The sequence below is a fragment of the Neopelma chrysocephalum genome, unplaced genomic scaffold, assembly GCF_003984885.1.
Source record: "Neopelma chrysocephalum unplaced genomic scaffold, ASM398488v2 Primary Assembly neopelma1_24, whole genome shotgun sequence".
Lineage (NCBI taxonomy): Eukaryota > Metazoa > Chordata > Aves > Passeriformes > Pipridae > Neopelma > Neopelma chrysocephalum.
Window position 1 is genome coordinate 49,850,904 of NW_020897693.1, and position 20,547 is coordinate 49,871,450.

Below are 20,547 nucleotides of genomic sequence, written 5' to 3' on the forward strand. Positions count from 1 at the left end.
AGAGAATTCTATTGAAGGTTACTGAACAGGTAAAAACTACTCCAAATTAGGATATCTCTGAACCATGAATAGCCAAGGGCTGCAATACTCATAGTTCCTTTACATGTTCCTATGGTCCTCCTTATGTATTCACTGCTGGTTGCTGCTGGAAACAGTATGTTGGACAATATGGACAAAGGATCTAATCCAGTATGGCCATTCTTATATTAAGTGCAATTAAATATTAGGGCGCAACAAAAACAGATCAGTGGCTCAAGTTTGATGCTACAATACTGTGGCCTCTCTGAACACCTTCAAACTCTAGGCAACATCAGCAAGGACAAACTGAGGGAAGATGGAGGTCATTAATTTTGTCATTCTCAGGGGTGGCACAGCACTTTCTCATAGCATTTGACTTAAAAGTATATGGGGTATATGTGGATTGTCATGTTTTGACATATTTGATTCACTTTGGATTTGATGAGCTCTATTCTTTGGACAGTTTACCTTCAGCTAACATACAGAGGAGAAACGGATTTAGATATGAACCCAGTTTCCAAAAAGAGAGATGCAGGACTGCAAGATCATCCCCACACACAGACCCAAAAACTGTCGCAATGGATTGTAATAGAGCCATCTACTGACTCACATTGATACTGCCTGCCTCTGCTCCTTAGGAGGGTCCTCAGGACCAGGCTGCATGCTGCCTGTGCTCATGATTGGAATAATGATTCACTACAGAAAGCAGGCTTTTAATAGCAAAATGCCTGCGAGTAACACAGTCATGGGAATGGAAGCAGAGATGATTCCTTGGCCTGGAACAGAAGGTTGGCTATCGTGGAGGCCAGATAGTGTGATAGCTCGGAACACTAGATGAAGAGCACAGCCGCAAGAATGGTGTTATTTGATGAGAGCTTGGAGCAGATGGGCAGTGTGGTTAATTAAAGGGCTAGGGATAATGTTTCCTAAATTAAAAAAAAAAAAAAAAAGGAAAGTAGTTGGAGAGCATTTTAAGAAACCATAATAATCTGCATGTACAGGATCTCTCACAAGGGAAAAACTGAGATAACGGAAATTTATAAAATGAAAAACAAAAAATCCAGTTTGTTTTAAGTATTGGAGTATTCTTCAAAAAGAGATAAGTACTTATAAAATGGATTGTAATAAGCTTATGTCGGTCATTGGGCGGCAAGGTTACCAGCAATGGCAAGGGAATGGAACAAGTAACCCAGGAGGTTTGATTATTTCTATGTGTCTCATCTCCATTAATGTGAGGAAAGCTGATCCACATTACACCAACTACAGATCTGGTCCAGGGAATTTGCTAGCTGAGAGATCTTAAGAGAGTATTGAAGAACTATGCAGACTCTGAAAAGGGAAACAGCACATCTGATCTGGAATTTTTACTCTTGCTGTTGAGCATTTTCACTGCGGTGGTCCTCGGGGGTTTCGGCTCATCATGATTCAGAGGTGCTCAGTGTTGTACTAACAGCTCCTTTGCTTGTTCCTGCCGCTGAAACTTAATTTACTCCTCAGTCAGATAAAGGGTGCAAGCAGAGGTGGAGAGAATGTTTGTTAAGGGAGCTTCTTTGATGCCATATTTTTATATGTATAACCTGTGATTCAGATAACCCATATCTATCTTTTTAAAAGTACCATATCTTGGAGATTAATTTTCCCTCAGATACTTCTCGGCTGACTCACTCTCTTCTTCATGGGGTGGTTGCATAGCCCACAAATTGCCCAGGTCGTGGTGGAAACTACCTGCCGAAGGAGTCTGGGGTGGGGAACAGGTCAGACATGAATAATGTTGGGATAATAGGAGGGAAGCAGAAGTTCATGTGAAAAGCGGAGGCTGGTGGGATGTCAAGGAAGAAATCTCTGTGTCAAATTTCCCCTTATAGTACTCACTATTTAACCCTCACTCTTCCTGAAATAATTATGGTTTTGGCAGCTAAAACCCAGATTGTACATGTGAAAACATAGTAGATTAAAGCTAAGCAAAACAGACTGAAAGAAATACCAGAGACTTACTTTTTCAATGTGTAAGATGAAGATAATATCTATCCAACTATGAAAAGAGCTAAACATGAATATTGTCCACAGAGTTGTTGGTAATAGTTAGGGTGAACCAAATTATACTGACTGATGTAGGGCTGCCTTTGAACAAAAGCATTACAAAGAGTGCCTAAGAGATCTGAAGACTAACAATAGATTAATAGAGTTGTTAGAAGAAATGAAAAAGAAATTGAAGTATGAGTAATGCAAACAAATTTCTATGAAATAACAAAAAAACCCTGTTATGACCATTCTTCTTACCCACTTTGGCAGTTAACATGCCAATTGTGCTTTCTATGTAGACAGTCAAAGATTTTTAAATTAACACAGAAGACATTTCATAAGCAAAATTTCATTTGATCAGATGTTTCAGGTTGGTAAAAATAGCTTTCATGTACTGTACGGCTGGCCTGTGGTACTTACTGTACCAGACATTCTTGAATCAAGAACTTGGCACAAGTAGGGCAATTAGGCATGTTTGAGTAAGAGAACAGTCCAGGTTATATAAGACACTTAGACTGGACCATAAATAAATGAAAAAAAAAGTTATTAAAATACGAGTTTTGTTATAAGGATCAAAGTGTCAGAGTTTTTAACTGGAATTTTGGCTCCATTGAGAGTGCAGGTTTTGGATTTCACTGATGGCCCATGTACCTAATTAGACTTCAAATGAGGACTTCCATTGGCCTAAAATTTGTGAGTTAAAGCTATGCACATGGTATTATTTATGTGATCTTTTAAATCTTAATTTTAACAGGCCTTGGAAGAACAATCAGTGATAATTTCTGCACTGTAATGATGGTTAATTTAAAATTTGATAAGTCTGACTTGGCCTATTGGGAAGTGCTTTATACCTTTCTAATTCATGGGAATGATATGACATTTCTTACCACTTTCTCTGTCTCATTAAACCAGGAATTTAATTGTACAATGCTGAGCTCTTGGAGAAAAATTAACTTACGTACCCCAGAAGAAATCACTTCTTATTATGCCAGCTGCAGCTGCAGTAGATAGCAAAGCTATTAACAGGATATAGCTGTCTTGCATTCTTCCTTAGTCTTTAGGGCAAACACTAAGAAATGGTGTAGCTGTGGAGAAAAACTAAATTGCAAATTGCAGAGTGTAAAGAACCTTTCCAGAAGAAACAGAAGTCAGGAGATCCCAATAAGCTTCTGCAATGTACTCTATCATGCAGAAGTGAATACAGAACTTGTTAAAATCTTGGTTTATGGATTCTTAGTTTTCCTTGAAATGAGCAAATGGGTGAGTAAAAGTGATAATATTCATGTTTAAACAGAAAGACCAATTGAGGAAGGAGATTTCTCATAATGTTTTATATTCTTGTATGCTCTAACTTTACTGGCTTGTACAAGTTTACACAGATCTGCTTGGAGTAGGTGACTTCTCATCCCACAACCCCAAGTAAGAAACTTGAGTGATAGAAGATCTATCACTGCTTGACTCCTCCTGATCTAAACATGAAACAAATACCAGATTCCTCAGCAGTCCTTATCTTGGCTGCTGCCCAGAAGGTGTTGTTCTTTTTGGAATTTATGAAAGATGATAGGCTGACCCATGGAGGCAATCATACACTCTGTAGTAAAATCATGGAGTGTATTTTGTGTGCACATCGTAAGTGGAGATGGATCAAGTGGTCTCCCTGTAATGTGAACGTTGGCAAGCTCAGCCTGCAGCAAGAATGGGAATAATGTGTCTTACAGCACTTCACGTCATTCAGATCAGGGGGGAGATCAAGTGTGCAGTCAACAGAGGCTTCTCCCAGCTCAAAATACTTATCTGCATAAACATCCCCCCCCCCCAGTTACAGCTGTATTGCATATGGACACTGGCACCCATATTAATGGGAAAAAAATCCTCATTATACAAGGACCAGCTCGGCATACTCTTACAGGACAGAAGAAGGGGGTTACTTCATTATAAGAGTGACAGAGCACCATGAAAAGCACTCATGAAGACTTCTTCCAGTCTTGAGATCTATTAAACTAAAGGAAACATAAGACTGCAAACATTAATAAAAAAAACCAACCATGAGGCAATCCCTAAAGCCTCCTGTCACTATCAGCCAAAAGAGGCTCGGTGTCAGTATCCACAAACACTGTGTGAGTGTTTACTGGGGTTCTGATTCATACAGCATCCTTTGCAAGGGTGAAGAAAAGAAAAATATCTCAAAACATTCTTCCTCGTGGAACTCCATAATCACCTCTCTTTCTTTCCTTCTGGCTCAGTAAGAGCCACATCCAACAAGTCACACAAATATTTGTTTATCTTGAAGTGTGTAAGCAGTACAAATGGAGTGAATGGGATTACTTACATGCTTGGAGATAAACATGTGCTTTGCTGGATCTGAGCCACAGATCTCAGTAACTTTATTGGGCTGAGCTGTAAACATGGGCCACAGAAAAATTCCAGTTCTTTGACCAGGCATTGCACTATTGGGTCCCTTCTGTGGTGAATATGTTGGTTGCCAATTTCAGTGTATTATTTCAACTTATAGTCACCAGTGACTGAGTTTTTTATTCTGTTATTCGTGGCAGGTAAGACCCAGTTATCTCCTAGCAAGTATAAAATTATACACCTTCAGACAAAAGATAATAAAAAATCCTATTAAAGAGTACTCCACTGTATTTTTAACCTCTTTGGCCACTCTCTTACAGCTTTAGCAAATAAGTGACCGTCATTGCACTCAAAATAATGAGAGAGTTTTATTCCCTTATTTTCAGAGGCACCAGAGAACTATTCCCCACAGTTTAGAAATGCTCTTATCCAGACTCAAAAAATTATAAAAAGACCAAGTAGACTGCTGAGTCGTCCGAGTGCAGAGCATACATCACCATACAGAAATATTTTTGGAAAATTATGAGAAAACTGTGCCATGTCCTTTCAGTAAATATTCTTTTTTGGCCAGCTTGCAGCAAAACATTACCTTTTTCAACTGATAAAAAACTATTTTAACAATGGCAAGAACAATAGACATCCCTCTTGCAAAAACATGTCTCCCTATTTAGAATGGGAAACAACAAGTTCAGAGAGCAATGTCAGTAACGATCATGAGCAACCAGAAAAACTGAGTCACCCAACACAGTGCAAAACCGGATTCTCTGTGTGACAGCACTTAGGCTGACCCATCTGCTACCCATCTTTCCTCTTAATCAGTTGTACTGTTATGCCATTATTACTGATTGAATGAATCGTAGCTGCTTTAAATGCTTGAGCAGCAATATCGAGCATCAAATATCTGGTGGTGACACGGGTGGTAACTGTGTGCCCGCACATGGCATCTTACAATGGCTCCTGCAGACTCTTCTGTGGGGCAGTAGGTACCAGAAGATTTGTAAAAGGCACTGTATACCCTTCTCATTGCCTGATAATCCTGCTCAGGTGTGGTTCACATACCCTCAGCTGTGTGCTAGGAGAGGAGCTATGTCTGCTCTCTGCAGAGCAACTAGATCAGGACCCACCTAGAGACTGTCTACGGATCAGCAACTAATTATACCCTGGTTTTGACAAAACAGTTAACCCCAGTTGATGCAAATTTGCTGAATTTTGCAGTTGATCTAAAACTACATTTCTCCAAAAAAGATACAGACCTGAAAGTGTAACCAAGATCAAGCAAAGAAGAAAAATCTCAGAAATTGTTAACTTATGGATATTAACACATTCTTTGGAACACAGTTAAAAGACTAAAAAGGAGGTGAAGTGTGTGTCCTACTCAAAATGCAGAGCAATTAATGTAAGAGACAGGACTCAGTACAGCTACCTCCCTGATAGTTGAGTCCTACCACAAAGAAACCACCCCTGGCTCAGGAAGTTCCTGAGCCATCACAGGCAAGAGGGAAGTAGGACAGTCTCCAGGGAAGGATCACTGTGTGCTCACTGTTTTTCACCCTTCCCTAACCATTGACTATAGACAACATTGTCTATCTCCTCCTATAGAAGGAGAACACCAGGCAAGCCAGAGCTTTGGCTGTACAGGGTAAGACTGCATTTATGGTTTCTTCTGATATGGTTATTTTATTTAATCTAGAGGCAGATGTCCTGTAAGAGCTAGGAAGCAAAGAAAAAGACCAGTAAAGCCCATGGGAGATTTAGTTCAATGAAGTCATCAGGAGCGACCTTCAAGTCATCAGGAGTGAAATTTAACCTTGAAAATAAGTGTGTGTTTGTGCTCTTCAGTAGTCACAGCAAAATTAGTAAAATGTATCTGTTTATGTCCCCACTGTTGTTGGATGAACTCTATGCATTCTGCAATATTATGGGCTGGTGTTTGTGAGCATTAAACATATTTAGCCTTGCTCAAAATCTTCTCTCCAGGGCAGGCTGTTTTCTTAGGGGCTGGGGAAGCTTCAGGTAGATTGAGATCACAGGAAAGCAGGATGTGATCCTGTGTGGCCTCTCCTCGATGGAGATATCACTCAGGTCAGCCAGGAATATATAAATGGCTGGTCATTCCAGTTTAGGCAGAGAAACTAAGCTTGAGAAAACTACCTGTGGAACACCTCTGGGTTCCTGTTTCCTGATCCATTCTCATGACCAGAGCATAATTCAAGGTTAACACATTTTGTTCATGTCTGTCATGACTTGAAATGTCATGGATGAGAAGGTAAGGGAACAGAAAGCAGATTAACAGAAAAAGGAGAGCTGGAAGAGAACACAGGGCTGCTGCGAAGGGAAGGGGTCAACAGAAATGCCTCGTAGGGTGGAGAGAATGGTTGGGTGGAAAAGGTGAGTAGTAGGTGGAGAAAATCATTTAGGGAGTGTGAATAATCTGAATCACCCTCGTTTCTGTTTTTGCTGGAGTGCACAAAACCTCTTATGCAGGACCCAGAAGGATGAGCAGTACTCATCAGTGGAGCAGGACTGATGTTTTAGATCCATGTCTGTGAAGTGTTTGCATGCAGGTGAGATAAGGGGGTTACTGTGTGATCTCTTATACCTTCAGCGCTGTGAACAAATGTATGGAGCCCTTTCCCTATACACTTGATGCACATCCTTGGAAGGGATGTCCTACAGCCCTCTTCCCTTCACCATCAAAGGTGGTCCTGTTTGGATGCTTTGAAGAAAGCTTTCTGCTTGCTGACTGAAAACATGTCCCACTCCTGCACTGGTGGCTCCGAGCTGGGGACTGGTGGCAAATCCTTGCCTTCTTTCTGGGGCTGATGTCCCAGGGGAAGCTCAGGGCCACTGTGGGGGATGATTTGACACCATCAGTCCCCACAGAACCCCAACAGCCATGGGGAAAGGGGAGGGTGTGCAGAGTGGAGGTCGTGCTGCCTGCCCTGGTGGCCCTCAGACTGTCCTGCCATGGTGCACCACAGGTCTGGCCACCCATCCTGAGCTTCATTCCCTGACAGTAATGAGACTCTTGGCAGGTAACAAAGGCACTGTTGCCATTTCTTCTCCTTTGCATAAACACACAAAATTAAGGGCAATCATCTGCTGCACATGGCACAGCAGGCGATGTTTAATTAATGTCTAAGGGAGGTGTGTGCTTCTCCTGGAGACATGCAGCCCTTCCTCCTGTCAGGTCAGCCAGGTCTGTTCTCTGGGAGACCTGGGGGTGCTGGTCAACAGCCGGCTGAATGTGAGCCAGTGTGTGCCCAGGTGGCCAAGAAGGCCAGTGGCATCCTGACCAGCATCAGCAACAGTGTGGCCAGCAGGACCAGGGCAGTGACCGTCCCTCTGTACTCGGTACTGGTGAGGCCACACCTCAAGTGCTGTGTCCAGTTGTGAACCACTCAATTCAGGAAGGACACTGAGGTGCTGGAGCAAGTCCAGAGAAGGGCAATGAAGCTTGTGAAGGGTCTGCAGCACAAATCTTATGAAGGAACATCTGACAGAGCTGGGGTTGTTCAACCTGAAGAAGAGGAGGCTCAGGGAGGACCTTATCTCTCTCTACAACTACCTGACAGGAGGTTGTAGCCAGGTGGGCGTCGATCTCTTTTCCCAGGCAACAAGTGACAGCATGAAAGGACATAGCCTTAAATTGGACATAGTCATAGGCTGCACCAGGGGAGGTTTAGGTTGGACATTAGAAAGAATTTCTTCACAGAAGGGGTCATTAGACGTTGGAATGGGCTGCCCAGGGAGGTGGTGGAGTCATTATCCTGTTTCCTATTTAAAGAAAGATTGGATGTGGCACTTAGTGCCGTAGTCTGGTTGACATGGTAGTGTTGGGTCACAGGTTGGACTCAATGAATTCAGAGATCTTTTCCAACCTAATTGATTCTGTGATTCTGTGAGCCAGACCTCCCTTTCCTCACGTCAGCCAGGGCTGTTCTCTCCTGCCTCACAGTGGGGAGACAGACACGGTGCCACAGGCCGCTCCTTGCAGAGCTGAGGGGTCAGCATTAGGGATGCCATGTTATGATGATGTACTGCAGGACCTGAGCATCCTCCTTAGCCCAGCTAAGCCAGGATCCTCTCACACTGAGGGAGTTTGGGTGCGTGAGGTGGCCACTTAATGGGGTCTTTGATTTTGTGTTTTGTTGTGGTTTTTTTTCAATTGGCGCTTCTTGATGTGAGCACTAGAACTCTGTCCAGGCACCTGTGCAGTGCTTGTCCTAGCAGGCAGGGTAGGAAGGTCTGTGGAGGTCAGGAGAAGCAACATCAGCATGCAGGGATGGTGGACAGGCAGGAGTAGAGGCAATGCCTGTGCTCAGAGGGAGCCAGAAACTTCCAGTGCGAGCCCTGGCCGTGAATGCAGAGCAAAAGCCAAGAAATGCTGTCCCTTCTCTCCTGCAGACCTGCTGGACAGCACTTCTGCCCTGACAAACAGCGCTTGCTCACCAGCTGTAGTGAGGGTTGGGTACTGCAAGGTACCAAGCATTTCCACTGCTCCTGCCACTTGGATGCTCACTGGAGGAGAGGCTCACACATCAGCCTTTTTCTGGTCTGGTCCTGCATGCTGTTGTGAGCTTTTTAACATTACAGGTTTCCAATGATTTTTGCAGGGGGAGACATATTCCCGACTCCCCCACTTCATCCTTCCCAGGGCTGTATGGAGTGTGACAGGATGTGGGGCCTCAGGGGGTTTGATCTCCTCCCCTGGCACACCCCACAAAGCTCTTCCTGGGATGGGCACTCCTGTCACACCAGCTCAATGGCAGTGCTAAGTAAGAATCAATCACACGAGTTTGCTTTCAGAAATGTGGTACTGAGTGACAGTTCTCTTCATTATTAATGCTATTTTCCACCAAATGGTTGATGGAGTATGTAGCAGAGGAGTAGCAGGGCACTTTATAAGAAGAAAATATTATAAATATATGCAAAGGATTTTGAAAATGGATGCTCTGATTGCAGAGACTTTTAGGCTCTGATGTAATATAGCAGTATTGAGCAACACTATATTGGCAATTGACCTGTTCATAAGCTGGCTGGCAGCATTGCTGCAGATGCTGTCAGGCCCTAACATCAACCTGCATTGCAAAATATTTGCAAAATATTTGCAAATGGGAAACAGAGACATCTGATTTTGAGTTGTGTCACAGTTACACCTAGTAGCTTAAAAATGGACCTTCCACCCTCTCCTGAAGTGTGTGGTTAGGGGGATATATATCAGCACTGCAGCCTTGCCAGCCCCTCTCCAGTTGGAACAATTAACTGAAAAAAACCACGACAGAAAATCAATATTGTTAAGGATTAATGAGCCGAAGCACGTACTTCAAGTGAAAATGTTTGCAGCTTTTCTTTAACACGGAGCTCATGGAATATAACTACGGAAGGGATGAGTGGCAGAAAGACCCTTGTTCTGCACTATCCCCACTATCAGAGGAAAAGGTGACAGTCTGGTGCTGTGATGGTCTGCTGAGAACCAGCCAGCTCTGACCCTGCATGGTTAAGCTGATGTTAGAGATAGGAACTGAGTTGGGCTTATTTGCCCCTTTCTTTTTCCAGATTTTTTTTCCTTGTGGACGTGGTTGGTATTTTGCTATTATTTCTCTCTGCTGCATTCAGAATGTGCTATGGACTGTTCCAGCCAGCAGCGAAGGCTGGTTGGAAGACTCTGTCTTACGTTGTCCCTCTGCTCCTTCTGCGTGTATCAGTGTGTCCCTCTGGGATAGCTGCACGTCCAGCTGTGCTTTCGGTCAGCACTTGTTGCACTGCTTTGGTACAAAACACAGCACACACGGATTCTTTTTTAACCGGTTGCGCAAGGAGTCCTGCTTGGTCCTTGCTGCGCTGAGCCTCCTTCCGCGATCCCTGCAATGCTGTAAAGGGACAGACGATGGCACTCCAGCATCGTCTTTGCTCTCTCTCTCTGCTACAATGAACAGACATCTGCGGGACCCGCTCATTCCCAGAGCTCTGACCTTCTGGCTTCCAGTTTCACTTTACTAATAGTCGGTTTTCACCCGTTCTCTCTTGGAACAACGTTGTGCGTGGACGTAAAACAGGTCCTCTCCATCGTTGGTCTCGGGTGCCTGGGTTATGTACAGATAGAGCCATATTCCCTTCATTGTATCAGGATGTACAAGGCAAAATGCTCAGAGCCTCCCCTTAGAACAGACTTTCCTCCCCCTTGATTGCGGCATCTTTCCCAGAGCAGTTCATCTGTCTTCAGCAGGGTCTGTTTCATACCACAGGGGTGACGTTTTACTGTCACTTTGTACAACAGTTAGTGTCTCCTGACACAGCTTAAGACCACATTTTCTTTTTACACAGCTACATCACACTGGCAGCATATAATCATCCCATAATCACCTCATATGCACAGGTCTTTATCTGCTTCACTCAATCCTAGCAGATGAGTTCCCAGCTTATAGAAAAGGTTTTGTCATCAGTTCCTTATTGCAAGACCCTGAACATTGTACTATGAATTATGTACTGTGAATTTCATCTTGTTTTTATTAATACTCCAGTCCTCAAGCTCACTTAGTTCTTCTCACACCGCACCCCTCATTCTTCCCTCTATGGATGATGTCTCCTACCTTTGTGTCATCATCAGATGTCATTAATAATGCTCTTAATATTTATTTCAGATCACTAATGCAAACATTAGTCATTACCACCTCTGATGATCCTTATTAACAACTGTTCTCTGACATGGTATTTCCCACCTTAACATCAGGCATTGCCACACCCCCTTGGCCAGCTACTTATCCACCATGCAGTTCCCATAACAGTAGTTAAAGTCTCTTGTGGCTTGTTCTCAAGTCAAGTGAAATCCAAACAGAGGTGACCTCTCACCCCACTTTTGACTAGGGCAGTGTCAAGTGACTTTGGCAGGACACAGCAAATCCAGTTTCCACTTCAGTGTCTTTCATTTCCCATTTTTTGAAATCCCAGAAGGAGCATTCACAAGAGCCCTGGACTGGGATTGCCCAGGATGAAACTGCTCCCAGAATGAAGTTGTCCCCATGCTGTTCCTGGCTAGGCTGCGGAAAAGGATGAACTCCACCTAGAGCCCAGAGTAGAAGACAGTACACTCGCATTCAGGTATCCAAGTCCGGCTCTCAACCACACCATTAGGCTTTTCTGATTCTGCTGGTGCTTCCTAAGCCAGCAGTATCCCTCCTGGGCTGTGGGGCCCACGCCACAGGCCTCAATCTCATCCCTCTGCGAGCTGGGAGCAAGGGCCTTGACTGTGGGAAGGTAATACCAGTTGGATGCCCTGCGGAGTGACAGACCTGATGCTAGTTGAAAAGTGGCAGCCCCACTTCAGGAAGCCATTCTGTTCCCTGTGCATTTGCTCCTGTTAACACAGTCTCCCTCCAAGCAGCACAGAGCGGAGGGGCTTTACCAGGGAAGTGGTGGTGGAGTGGTCAGCCCTTCCCTTCCACCTCCTTCCTGCCCTCCTGAGAGCCAGGGAATGCAGTAACCAGTAACCCTGTACTGGCCCCTGTGCTGCACTCGCTGGCAGGGAAATCTCTTTTCTCCTGAAGAGCATCCAGATCACTGTCAGAGCTCCAGGAGTGATTCCAGTATTGTGCACTTATAACAGCATTGAAATCCTGTTTTGGTCACAGGGAAGCAAGGCACGGTGACTTGCTTGAGGTCATCAAGCAAAGGCAAGAATCAAAGCTAAAGTCAATGCTCCCTACAGGAAGGGTGGGAATGGCATTCTTCCTTCTCCTTCACCTTCCCACTGTAACGTGAGGCCACCCAAGGGCTGCTGCTGGCTGGTGGTTGCGCTGTCTGCAGCTGAGAGCTGGACTGTGATGCACACAGACATCCTCACATGCTGCAGGCGTACAAAGAAAGGAGTTGGCTTCAATTTTAAACTGTTGCTGGTATTTTAGACCAGTCTGCTTGAATCAAACTGGCAGGTTCTGCTGAGAGGTTTTCTGGACAGTAGGGAGCACACTCCCTTTATTTTTCAGCAGCTCAGCTGGAGATATCCAACAAAATCCTCTGCATTTCAAAAGAGGCTATAAATGAAATGCTTGTGATGTGGCTGTGCCAGCTAGACAGGGAGCTCACTATGAGAAAAAAACTTTATAGCTGCACTGCTGAGGGGACTGGCTTGTGTGGATTTGTGGCAAACTGCTCCATGGCTCAGGGACATGATTCTGCTCCCCACGCTCTGGGGCCACCACTTAATTAAATATTGCACAGCTTAAAATCTTTATAGGATTTCATTTTTTAGAATATGTGGAAATTTCGAGCCTAATGTACTTATAATTCAAATATATGCAGTTAATTGATGTTTCCTGTGGCTTCCAGATGGTCTAAAAAGAACATTTTATATTGCCCTGATTACTAGCACAAGAAAGAGATTTTAGGAAGGAAATGGAGCACTTCAACCTGAGACAAGTATTTGCAGTACAGCAGACAGAGATGTCACAGAGAAAAGGAAAGGATGTTCTGCTCTGCCACCAGGATGTCCTTCTTGCTTGTGTCTCCTTCTTTAATGATTTTTAATATGGAGAAATATAACCAATTCTATGTGTTTTTACAGGAAAAAAAACTGCTCCAATGACTGTACTGCCTACATGGAAATTATGGATGACCAAGGCATCCATTTCTCTATAAAGGAAAGAAATGTAGTGGAAGTGGTATAGTTCCAGCTGGGGTCTCTCACAGAGATGTCAAGAGTCTGGTCCATGCTTCTTGAATACAGTGTGGTCAGGAGAAAATTCAGAACATGCTCAGGAGCATCTCTGGAGGTCCGAAGTTTTGCTCCTTGGGCTGATACAGGTAGTAGTTTGGTAAGGCCACTTTAGGAGAAGGGTCCTTTCACAGACTGAATGTCTCCAGGGTGCTGTGCTGTGTTTTCAGGACATTGCAGTAGGTACTGACAGGTGGTTGTATGTGAGTTGAGGGGTGTATTTCTCAGTCATCAGTGCCCCTGGGCTAGCCTGTAGTGTTTTTTAGGATGGGGCAGTGTTAGTTCACAATCTGTGATTTGTCCTTTCCTACTGTAGGTGCAGTCAGAAAATATAGCTACATGTCACTCAAGAGGAAGCCATTGCAAGGTCCTGTGCTAAGCAGACTTTTTCTTTACTTTTTCATTTCAAAGCCTAAAATTGTCAGTGATGAAAAAAGCCCTCAATAGACAGGTACCACCCCACATCACCAGCACCTTGCCCCACTTACATTTAGCCTACAGTGCTTTCCTCATCTTCTCTTTTGTTGTGAAAAAATGAAACAGAGTCAGGTATTTCTTCTTATGCATGTCTCTCACACATACATTTCACTCCTTTTTCAAAGTCTGTGATGGGCGATTTGGTCTGTCCTAAGATAAGAGCACAAGTTGGGTGCTGCAGGAGGAAGTGTCTGGATGCTCACATAATTAATGTATTCCAGAGATGAGGGAGCTGAGATGTTTTCGATTGACTTCGGTGCATATTGGCCTGCAAAAGGGTAGAAAATGCAATTGGAAACTGGGCCAACTGGGCAAACTAGTCTCCCAAGATTCCAGGCAGCTCTGGGGTAGATCCCCTCCCACCCCACACTCCCTCTCACTCCACATACAGGTAAGTAAATGCACAAAGATACAGTCAAATATGGAGATAAAATCCAGCAGTAGCTCTGTAAGTGCTATGTTGCTTTGTAATTGTGAATTCTGCAAGACCAAAGACCATAAACCTGTACATTTCTGCCAAACTTGCTTATATTATAACCCTTTATACAGAGACTGTTGACCAAATGTAAGACTAAGGGTCCCAAGCTGCACCTAGACTTCTCTGAGGAGTTCAGAAAGCAAGGGGCTCTCTCTGAAGCTTGTGACTCCTCAGGAGGAACCACGATCTGATGATACTATAATCCACTTAATAGATGATAGAGTTGTTATTTAGATACTGCACTGGCAATATTTAGATACTGTATTGGCAATATTTAGGTACTATATTAGTAAATCTAACAATAATCATACACATAATCACTGTGTCCTGGTCCTTGCACCAGGATGAGAACCTTCCCTTAACTACTCTGCTACAGGCTTTCTTTCTTCCCTCATCCTTCCAGCCAGCCTTGGGCAGACACCATAACCTCAACCAAAGTGAAGAAACACCAGTGAATTCTTCTCCTTCTCTTGAGAGCTCTGTAAACTCCTTATGGTCAACACACAGTGTGGGGACAGATCCACTCAAGATGATGTGTGCATCCCTCACAGGCCTTGCCTTGCATGGCTGGCTGTAGGAACCTGTTTTTCTCCAGCCTTGGATAATCTTTTCCTCATAAGCTTTGTGAAAGACAGAACCTTGGAAAGACCTTCCTTTCCATGATATTTTTTTGCCTTGCTCTATTTTTCTTCAAATTCGTTCCTTTCTACTTTTCTTATTGGCAATTCCTACCCATGATCAGTTCTTCAGACATATTTTAGGGTCAGCTCTAAAGCACATACAATTCCCTGGAAAGGTTCTTGTCACCATGTTCAGAAGAGGACTGAGAAGCTAACTCTGGAATTAGTGCCAGTAAGATCAAAATCAGATCTTGAAAATCCTTCTTGCTTGCTGCTGGTGCTTGTTCTCCAAAGACATTATTGGTTTTGATATGAACATTTCACAGATGCCTAAAGCTCATTCTTGTGGCATACTCAGAGGCACCTCAGTCTTGAGAAGACTGATCAGATTTCTGTCTGCCCCTTACTTGGGCCTTCTGTTTTTAAACTGAGGTGATATCAATTACTGACCACTAATTACATTGACTTAGTGAGCAAGTAATCACCATGGACTTGACTTTTTAAACAATTAAATGACTGACTTTAACTCTGAGTGAATGCAGCAGGTTTGGTGCAAACTCTGCCTGTCAGAGAAGGGGTACAGTCAAACCAGTTTGAAATCACTCCTGAAGACACAACAAAGGGAAAAATTTTAATATTCTCAGGAAATTATTTGAAAATTAATTCACATGAATGAATGCTCTAGATGTTACCCAGAGAAGTTGTGGATACCCCATCTCTGGAAGTGTCCAAGGCTGGGTTGGATGGGGCTTTGAGCAACCTGGTCTGATGGAATGTCTCCCTACACATGGCAGAGGGGTGGAACTAGGTGACTTTAAAGGTCCCTTCTAACCTAAATGATTCTATGATTCTATTACTCTATGTACTCCATGTCCTAGAAGTACTTGATTATGTAGTGGAGGAACAGAAATATCTGTTCCTGACCTATTTTCCCTATTAAACAATTCAGTTTAAAGTTTGGAGTCTTAGGCAGTCTCACTGTACACACACTTTTAAAAGGTAAAAAAATCTGCTTGGGAAGCAGGGTCATGAAGCATAATTCAACCCCGGGAAATGCCAGCTAGATCACAGAGTCCTTCTGTCTTCGGTCCCCTAAGACAGAAGGAGGCCCAGTTCTTCGCCAGCCAAACAGTTTGCTGTGAGTATTTCACACTGTGCTGCGCACAATGAATCACACAGCTCCTACACTCATTTGCACCCTGGGTCACCCAGTGGGGATTCCTTCGCTGCAGCCATTCAAGGCGAGATGCTATAATAAACCTTACTAATAATACTTCTCAGCTCCCCTGCAACTCTCTCTGCAAGCACTATGCAAGAAAACTCCTTGTCTGGAGGAGGGTGAAAAAAGTTTGGACAAGACTGTTTGATCAGCTCTTGTATGTCTTTGCTTGCTATCAAACCACCTTAAGGGGTTTAGTGTTTTTTTGGTGGGTTTTTTTCTGTTAAGGCCTAATAAGATTTTTAGGGAAAATCAAAATAATATATTGAATAGGCAAAAAAAAATCCTGTTTCTCCAAGGCAGTCCTCATCTTGACTGGAGTATTTTTGTAGGGCTTTAAACGGGGAAAAGCATACACTCTCTAAAGCTTGCAAACATGTATGTATTTCTCTGCTGATGCACAGAGGGGCAGGAGAAGTTGGTATCTAAAAGCAGGGGCATTTTTGATGTGTTATCCGTCAGGGCTCTGATCATCTCCTGATATTTCAATTAGTTCTGTCATTAAGGGCAGAGTAGAATTGGGGTTAGAAGGTGTATCATGTCGGAGCAAAGGTTTGCCATCTCTCCAGATCACTTATTAAAGCTGCCGTTTGCCAACAGCCCATTTATTCGGCTTTTTTTTCCTCTTGCTTTTGCCTGGAGACCTTCTGGGAACCTGGGTGAAGACCCCCGACTTATAACAGAGCAGCAAGTTGCACGTGTCCCTTTAGTCCTGCTTGGCTGTGTGGGAGTTATGAAACAGGTCTCCATTAAGATGTTTCAAATTGAATTGATCTGCGAGAGGAAGGCGACTCCTCTGCCGAAGCCTTTGGCCTCAGTCTCATTTGCTCCTTGCCCTCCATTCCCCCAGTCCCCCCTGCTGAGGGAGAGAGGCAGAGCACAGGGTCAGCAGCTGCCTACGCAGCCCCTTGCCCTGCTGCCCTGTCCTCGGCAGCTCCTGACACAGACATCTCCTTCTCCTCTGGCTCATGGTTCCAGAGAGGGTGGGATGCCTGGCAGAGCAGCTAAAGAGGAAAAGAGAGGGGAGGCTTTTCTCTACTGGTGTTCACACACTGCTCAAGATGCTGCATCTGCCCACACGGGCAGAGCTGCGCAGAGCCAGGTGCTTTGCCCTAACATTACTGGATATTGCCTGACATGGGATTTCTTTTCGTTGAGACTCTCAATCTAAATTGTCTGTGGAGCATCATGTAGCATCATGTGTTTTCCCTTTGTTTTTGCCCAAAAGCCTCTCATGCCAATGATAATCTGAAGTCAGTGCATTGGCTCTGAAGGGACAACAGGCAGCACTGAGCCAGCAGGTTTGCCCAAAACCAGAACCGGGCCCCCGAGGCCCATGAAAATTTGGGGATGTGTGATGTTCCTGCACATTTAAAAGCTGCATCATAAAGGCTGGGCCAGATTATCTGTCCTTTTCTTCCAGCTCCAGAGGAAATGGGGAACAGCTTGCTTCTTTAGGGCTGACAAACCCCCTCAGCGTGAGGCTGACCGCAGAGAGTGAGGAGTAGGTAAAGCCAGCTATTATGGCAGGGCCCAAAATAGAGTCTGAGGGGAGGACATGTGGCCAGGCACTGCCTGAGTGCTGCTTGGGCTGGGGCCATAAGGCTGCAGCCTGTTTCTTTAGCCCAGAATAGAGTAAATGCACTGGGGCTGCTCAGGGCTGCAGGAGAAGGCAGGAGAAATGCACATCTTGATGACGTTACCAGGGAAAGGGTGGGCACTGGGGGTATGGCACTGTGTTTACAGTAAGGATCACAAAGCTCAGAGAGCTCAACAGAGACTAAACTGGCCAAAGGTTGTGAAACCAGAGAAAACAGAGTCCCCCCCTGTTGGAAAGGAAGTTTGCCTTGTTTTCATTCTTATAATGGAGCATTAATTTCACTGAGTACCAGCCACCTTGCCAGTTAGTCTGTTGATCCTCCCAGCACCAAACTGGGCACTTTACTGAGCAGCTGGGGGCCACATGGCCCTGTATGCTTGTTTTAATAAAACATTTTCATGTCTTACTTTTGGGTCCTTCACAGCAGGAGGTATCACTGATGAGGGGTCAGTCAGCTGTACCTCATTTGCCTCCTTGGATAAATAGCAGTTTCCTTCCTTTCCAGTGGCTTTTGGCAAATAAAAGCACCAAGGGACTCAAACACGCCTTGGATTGCCCAGACTAGGACACAGCACACCATGTGCTTTCTTAAAGAAGCCTGCTGCCCCTTCCCTGGCTCTACCCTGTCTCTATCTTTACCCTTTTTTAAAGTCACTGTATTTGTGAGGCTGCCTTTTTGCTTAGACTAATGCAATATTATTATCACATTAATTTTTCTTCCTCTTGCTTTCTATTGCTCCAATATGATGTAACATTGATCTTTGATTCCCTCTGCACACACCATTTTAAAAATCAAATTAGAATGGACTTCCCCAGAAGCTGTTCCTGTCTGCCAGATGTACTACTGAGGTGAACTGCTTCGATTAAATAATCCTGCTGTTGGGTAACTTTTCCAAAGAAGCTTTTTCTGGCTTTAAACTTATGTGCATCTGAACTTGGTCCAATGAAGGCAGTCACAACCCTATGGCTTCAGCTGCCTTCTCCTGTTTGACTTGTACAAGCAGATCCCATCTGGAATTTCAGTCCTTGCATAATACAGCAGCAGCTGCTGCTGGCCTACAGCACCTCATCCCACTGCTTGTCAGGGAGGCTGTGTTCCTACTGGCCAAACCTTGTTGCACAGGGTCAAGTGTGGTCTCTCTGGTGGGTTGTTGGTAGAAGGAAGAGCAGGGACTGCTCCTGCCTTGTCTGTGTATTCTGGAAGTAGGAGTTGCTACATCATGAGACAAAGGTCTGGGGAGCAAAGACAAGAATAGTTTAGGACAAAATCCATGTCTTTGTGTGAGCTGGATGAGATTCTCACTCCTATTACTGAGTATGAGCAATGGTACTCTTTTCTTCAGAAATGTGTGCTAATTGGAGCTTTTAAGTCATTAGTAGCTCAGTTTTATTATAGCAGAGATGGTGGGCACCGAACTGACTGACTCTGCAAGTCGGTCCCAGCCACCACGACTCTGCATATCAAGCACTGAAATGTGGCTGCAGCTAAAGGTCTTTGGCGGCTTTGGGGTTTTGTCATTCCAGTTTAAATGAATTAAGAATGAGGTGACAGCATTGTTTGTAATCCTGGTTACTAGTCTCTAAAGTTTTCTTTAATTAAAGCCAGATCCTGATGCTGTTACTTTTATTGAATTAACCCAGAGTCAGAGTGGCTACATAGGGAGCAAAGAGTGATGCAGCTTGAATCTGGCCTGTGTAGATTATTAATTCCTTGAGGGCTGAGATTCTAATATAATTTGCCTGTGAAGTGCCATGGTGCTGTATAAACAATAAATAAATATAATTCTTCATCTTCCTTTTTAATGTTTTTTGTCTCACAGACTTGGATAAAGCAGCATTTCCCCGTGTTGTAAGAGCAGTAATGTCCCAGACTCTCTAGGAGTTACACAGACAATATTATGCACCCGATGTAGTTAATTAACAAAGGAGAAGCCAAGTTGTGAATGCAGTGTTTGCTTCCCACTGGCTTCTTACCTGCTGTGCCTATCAAAAGAGAACAGCAAACATGTGTAGATAAATGAAAGAAGCCTCTTTGATTGTGTGGACTTTCTAATAAGTGGCACTTTGCATTTCGTAGATCAAGGTCTGGAAATAACACTGGCAGTAATTATGCACATGTGGCATGTCACCTTGATGCACTGGTGTGGAATTGAAGGGGAGAACAAATTTACATAACTAATCACTAACAAACAAGATAAAGTGATTGCTTTTAGCAAGTTAACTTTTCTCTACAATTACCACCCTGTGCTATCTGAGGTACCCCACCTAGTTACCTCTGTGAAGAACAAGGAGGGCCTGCTGTGCTTCAGATATCACCACACTGCCTTTTTCGTGGCAAATCATAGAACATCCTGTTAATTTACTTTTCGTCCTTGGCTGTGAAATTTAAAATCATCCCATGGGAAGGAGCTCTGGCATATACATGGATGGAGACTGCGGACAAATGTAAACTGTAAAACTTGGTGGACAGTCTTAAAAATTGGGCTCATTCAGACCACAACATATGGGGAACCCAAAACAACAGGGGTCAGCAGTTTTACACAGGGTTTGAAATTGGATTATTTTGTTCCTTTCAGGATTAGAGGGGACACATTTCCATGCTCTCTGCAGCTACTAGGGCTGGAAACACTCTTTTCAGTTGGTAACTGGGATCATAGATGTTGAGGAGTTGGCATTAAATATTGTGAATCTCATAATTAAATCAGGCATTCCTTGCAGGGTGTGCTTATCTTTGTCAGCTGGATGGTTTCTGTTTCCGGCAAACACACATTTCTCTTTGAGTAGAAGGTGACATAAGTTGTTGTGTCTGGATGTGGATGTGTGCAGCTCCTTACATCATGGCTGGGATTGTTGAGATGTTGTTTTTCTGTCAACAATGACCTTCCTTTCCCCTACCAGATACTTCATTGTTTCTCACATTTACACTGTGAAGGGTAGTGTTTTCTGCCTGCCAACCAGCTTCTTCACTTAAAGCATCTTGCTTATCTTTTCCTGTGGTTCCCCTTCTTGATTTTATGGTTAGGACCCAGGTGTGGTTATTTGGCAGAC